General features: G+C 40.4%; 1 long non-coding RNA gene across 2 annotated transcripts; it reads right to left on the reverse strand.

The window, feature by feature from the left end:
- Nucleotides 1-1970: 1970 nt before the first annotated feature.
- On the reverse strand, nt 1971-5109 carry LOC110872492. Of its 2 annotated transcripts, XR_002554469.2 has the most exons (3): nt 4991-5109; nt 4492-4910; nt 1971-3378 (listed from the first exon to the last, which is right to left on the reverse strand). It is a non-coding gene; the product is annotated as an uncharacterized LOC110872492 (long non-coding RNA). The 2 variants fall into 2 exon arrangements; XR_004864928.1 differs by having other exon boundaries at nt 4492-5103.
- Nucleotides 5110-6285: the final 1176 nt, after the last annotated feature.

The following is a 6285-nucleotide window of genomic DNA, read 5'->3' on the forward strand; positions in this document are numbered from 1 at the left end:
CTAGATCTGCTCATCGAGCATCCCACAGAACAAACTAAAATCAAAAATACATAACAATCTATCTTTTCACTATTCCCTATCTAAATGACCTAAATATCATAATTATCACAAAACCATGACACTTATCAGTCCCAAAAATGAAGGAAAAGATCAAAATATAACAGAACAAAGTAAAATCAAAACTACAAAAACAATTTATCCTTTCACTATGTCATATCTGAAATTAACCTAACTATCATCACCAAAAATACAAATTCAAATATCACAAAACTTTCAACCTAATTTGAAATAACCGCATCTACTAACAAATCTACATCAAGATTAAAGATAAATCAACATTTAGAACCTAACCTGAGTCGATTCATCACAAAACACATGCGAAAATCCTTCGTAAACCTCAGATTTCGTCCTTCGAACATCCGTCAACCGCTTCACCTGAAAAGTAAGAATCACAAAAGAACATGGTAAGATATATAACACTCATTGCAACTTATCAGAACATCAAACGGATCCCTTGTTCAAATCTGTGGATCCCTTGCCAGATAAAGCTTGTGATACATCTCATGAAACCCTAGATCTGCTCATCGAGCATCCCACAGAACAAACTAAAATAAAAAATACATAACAATCTATCTTTTCACTATTCCATATCTAAATGACCTAAATATCATAATTATCACAAAACCATGACACTTATCAGTCCCAAAAATGAAGGAAAAGATCAAAATATAACAGAACAAAGTAAAATCAAAACTACAAAAACAATTTATCCTTTCACTATGTCATATCTGAAATTAACCTAACTATCATCACCAAAAATACAAATTCAAATATCACCAAACTTTCAACCTAATTTGAAATAACCGCATCTACTAACAAATCTACATCAAGATTAAAGATAAATCAACATTTAGAACCTAACCTGAGTCGATTCATCACAAAACACATGCGAAAATCCTTCGTAAACCTCAGATTTCGTCCTTCGAACATCCGTCAACCGCTTCACCTGAAAAGTAAGAATCACAAAAGAACATGGTAAGATATATAACACTCATTGCAACTTATCAGAACATCAAACGGATCCCTTGTTCAAATCTGTGGATCCCTTGCCAGATAAAGCTTGTGATACATCTCATGAAACCCTAGATCTGCTCATCAAACGGATCTGGTGATAGATTCAAACGGATCTGGTGATAGATCTCATGAAACCCTAGATCGCCGAGAAGAGAGAGAGAAGAGAGAGAGAAGATCTGATGTTGTTTTGTGAGATGTGTGAGCATTGAGAGAGAAAGCATATGGTGATCCGTGTGAAGTCAAATGGACGGTCCCGATCTTGATCCGTGTGAGAAAGTTAAACAATTGGACGGCAGATGTATAACCTTGTAAAGGGTAAAAGGGTTTGTGTTTTCTTGTGCCTTAACAGTTGTACATTGTGCATTAAGTGTTTTTTCAACACCTTGTTCAATTACCATCTTGTCCTTCACATATGTTTATTAAAGTAGTATAGATATATATATATATATATATATAGGGAGCCGCTAGAATGAGAACCACCTCGAGTTGTAAGAACCGCGAGAACTACACCCCACGGAGCGCCGTTCGCCATGATTTTTTTTTTACAAGTAGATGTGTATATTATAAACACAGCCGTAAAAAATCATGGCGAACGGCGCTTCGTGGGGTGTAGTTTTTTACACCACAAGTTTGGTGAAAAAAAAAAAGAAAAAAGAAAAAAAATTAAAAAACACCAAACTTGTGGTGTAAAAAACTACACCCCACGGAGCGCCGTTCGCCATGATTTTTTACGGCTGTGTTTATAATATACACATCTACTTGTGAAAAAAAAATCATGGCGAACGGCGCTCCGTGGGGTGTAGTTCTCGCGGTTCTTACAACTCGAGGTGGTTCTCATTCTAGCAGCCCCCTATATATATATATATGTATATGTATATCATAATCAAGTGCATCAGTTCACAAATCATCCAAAACATACTACCAAGTACCAACCCATCCCAACCACCTGTCAAAGTATTTAAAATATCATACATACCAAAATAGATGAAAACAACATAAAAAGAAAACAAAAGATATCAATCTCGAACTGCTGCTGTATCATCAACCTACTCCTCCTCTTCATCGGATCCCTGCTTAACATGAGATTGCTGAACCCCCTCCATACCACTGGGTCCAGCCTACTGTTGTGGCTGCCAAGACGATGGGACTCCTAAACGAAGACCTTCCATAATAACCCGCATGCCATCCTCAATACACCTCATGCCCTACTCATGTGATAATCTACTATCCTCCATCACCTGCCTCATACCGACAAACTGCTCGTCCACGTACCCATGTAAATTCTCTACCCTATCGTACAGAGAATCCAAAGTCAATGGGTCTGGGCGAGGCTCTCTTAGCGGATACTGACATCGTGGTAGATCATAACGAGTAAGCGGCACCTGATAACGAGGTGGTATCGCAACCTACATAGAAGCAACTGCACCAGACCCTGGTGGTGGCGGCACCTGTGGACCCTGTCTCATCTCTGACCAAGTAGGCGGCTGATCATAAGTAATGATGCCCGCAGACTGAAGATCCTTCAAACTCATCAAGCACGGAACCGGGCCCTCTCTCATCCTCTCTCGCGGGTAAGTAGTAAACACCCCGAGGCTCTCCGCTAACCACGTAACATATGGCCCGCAATACATCCGGGCCTCCGGTCCTCCTCTCCATGGCCTATTCATGGACCAAGCAAACACACTCGCCAGATTTGCTGGCCACCCCTCAATCATACACATCAGACAAAACAAACTTTGTTGATTAACCTTATTATCCCCCTGATGTCTACCTACTAGTGTCGCTGCCAAAATCTTATGTATGAATCGGTAAATTGGCGCCACTGCAAACTGTGGTATCGTCATCTCATACACTTTCCTACCCAACGCAAACGAGACCGTATCCTTTTCCTCAAAACCCCCTGATACCTGTATTCAAACGTCGAGTGGAACTCTAAGGTAAGCTCCTTATACTGAGGAGCGTCACAATCTAAAAGCAAACTGAACTTCTCCCCCAGCAACTGCTCAATCCTCTCTCGCTGGCCCAGATGGCCTACCATTTCCCAATCAATCCGACGGTATGGTAGCAGACCTACCGAAATCAACCCCTGCAACCTAGCATACTCGTTCGACCCACAGTAAACTGTAACATCGGGCTGTCTTGCAGCCGCATACTCTGCCCATGCGGAACACCCTCCGATCTATACTGAATCTGCCGTGTTCTAGAATCGGGTGGTACAGGCTGAGTTTCACCCGTATCCCTCAAACGTGTACTCGGGCTTCTTTTTCTACCGCCAGCACAGAAGACGAACCTTCGCCTGACATCCTGTAAAAATAGTTCAATAAAGCACAAAGCAGGGAAGATCATTAGTAATCATAAACTATTTTTGTTATTTTTGGGTTTTTTTTAAATATTTTTGGATTTTTAAGAATTTTTCTGATTTTTTTAAATATATACGGAAAAATGGCCGTATAGCATTTCATTTGCAACCAATATTCAAAAACGACAAAGATATGGGGCCGTTTGCAAAACATTGTCTAGTATGAACCGAACCTCGCCCGAATGGAGATTGAGTACGAGCGAATGGTTGGTAATTTCAAATAAGCAAGATGAACCCCAAAGACACTAATACTACCCAATAATGACTCAAACGACACAACGAACACTAAACTAGACACGAACTAGACTCGAGCTAAACTAGACTCAATATACACGACTCAAAAACGCTACCTCCTCCCGGCACATTAATTGCCCTTAATTAAATCCCATGTGTCGAATAAACCAAAATATTGAGTCCCAACCAAACAAGGTTCAAAACTATAGTGCGGAAGCAATAGAAACGGGTAAAAAATTGGTTAAAAATCATATTTTTACATAAAACTTATCAACCCGTATCCCCACACTTATTATTGAACTATTCCCAAACCGAGCCAGCCGCAAAATACAAACAATGAACCCCAAATAGCCCGTCTATAACCTGTAAACAACCTACAACCCATGTATTTAGTCCAAACTCACAATATAAAAACTTTTATGTCTTAAAAGTTAACTCGGCTGAATAAAAGTTTGTTCCTTTATGCACATGGTTGCAATTTAAAGTCAATTCAACTTTCAAAAATCCGATTTTTAGGCATTAAACACCCGTTTCCACACTTATTCAAAAGGGGGTGGCGGCGCAACTTGTTGCCCGACTACCTACCATTGCTTTGTAATTGCAAAAAAAAAAAAAAAAAAACATTAGCAATCCGGAAACCATCCGCAAAACTACTACCTTTAAACTCCAACCCAGCCGCCCGCAACCAGCAAACAATCTGAACAGACTCCTAACACTAACTAACACATGACTCGAAACATGACCTGACCTGACAAAAGCATGTAACCTGACCAATAAAACTGAAATACGAGACTCCTGTACAAGAATAATGCAAGAAGACATACCTTTTTGTCGAGTTAAGCAGAAATTTTATGAAGAAAATGGCAAACACTTGAAATCCCACACTTAATCTTGTGAAAATGGATGAAAGAAGATGTTAAGATGGCTGATTACTGATTGAACGACGGTTGTGTATGATGATTTTAAGTGAGTTGTGGTGGTTTACGGTGGCTTTCGGTGGTGATTTGTGGGTTTTTCATGGGTCGCCGACGGTGAAGAAGGAAAGGGATTAGGTCAAAAAGTGGTTAAGTTGGGAAGTAAACACTGCAGATGTGTTTCGTAACGCTCTCGAGGGCCGCGAAAGGAGAACCCCACGACCGAGTAAAAGTGTCCGGATTGTTTTATGTTTTGGCGGGCCGCGAAAGGAGACCCTATGTCTCTCGTGCCCCGTGAGAAGCACCAGTTCACAGACAAATTGTTGTATCTGCAGATTTTAAACCTTAAAAACTTTTCTCAATGATTCCCAAACCTTTTCAAACTTTCTTTCTGAACAGGAAAACTTACATGAAACGCCATTTCTTTGTTGATTTCGCCTGCGTGAAGGTGATGAATTCCTGCAAAACACTTAGTGACACAAAAAACAAAAGACGCAAACTACGAAAAACAATAACTAACGACTCTAACACTGTGTTCCAGAGATCTACTTAACAGGGGGAGGGGAGGGGAGGGGAGGGAAAATGGTGTTCCAGAGATCCACTTAACAGGGGGAGGGGAGGGAAAATGGGGTTATTTTTGCCTGAAAATAGTCTTTCCAATTTGGAAAGACATGGAGGGGAGGGGAGGGGAGGGGAGGGAAGGAGAGGGATTTTTAACTCGGGAACACACCGTAAAGACACGACACGATAACCACTACTAAATATACAAACTCTACACTTAAGTTTTCACTCAAGGCTCTAAGCGGTGATGGAAGAGGGAACTTCGAGCGGAGTTACCTCCATCTTGATTGGATTAATTGGCCCTCCGAGGCAGTGCTTCAATCTATGGCCGTTTACCTTCCATGTGCCTCCATCAGCTTCATCTAACAACTCTACCATACCGTACGGAAATACCTCTTTAACCATATAAGGTCCTGTCCATTTCGACTTCAACTTCCCACCAAACAACTTCAATCTCGAATTGTATAATAATACCTTATCACTGGACCGAAATGTCACACCCCAACCGATGGCGGAATCATCGGGGCGCGGCATTGAGCGAAACAGATTGTCCAGAAGTTTCCATAACAACTATATTTATCAATATTTAAAGCAACACGTCCCATACCATGTCATAGATGATAATACAATTATTACAGAAAAGATCTAGTCAAATCGTTCTGTTCCGAAAACTCAGATTTTTGTTACAGATAATTGTTTATTGTTGACCTAGGTCTTTCCTAGCCTCGATTTCACAGCAAAGTAAGCAAATAAGCATCCTAAGCACCTGTCACATACGTTAAAGTAAAAGTCAATACACATAGTGTAAAGGTGAGCATACAAGTTTAATAGATATAATAGAGTTCGAATTGATTACGCATAACCAGCACGTACATAGTTTGAAATGAGGCATGTTAGTTATCGACATGAATCTATCGAAACCAATGACTGCGGGTTGACTGCCCAAGGCAGTTCGCGATACATACTCACCACTGTGAGCCATGTAACTAATTGTCCTTAACAACCCCTGAGTGAACAGGTGTTGGGTCCAAACTATAGTACTATCGTTGCTAAGGCAGGTAGACAACATTCCATGTGTAAACATAATAAACAAGTCATTCATTAAATCATGTATAACATGCGGTAACGGTTAGCGTTAAAAGT

Source organism: Helianthus annuus, chromosome 8 (genome assembly GCF_002127325.2).
Source record: "Helianthus annuus cultivar XRQ/B chromosome 8, HanXRQr2.0-SUNRISE, whole genome shotgun sequence".
Classification (NCBI taxonomy): domain Eukaryota; kingdom Viridiplantae; phylum Streptophyta; class Magnoliopsida; order Asterales; family Asteraceae; genus Helianthus; species Helianthus annuus.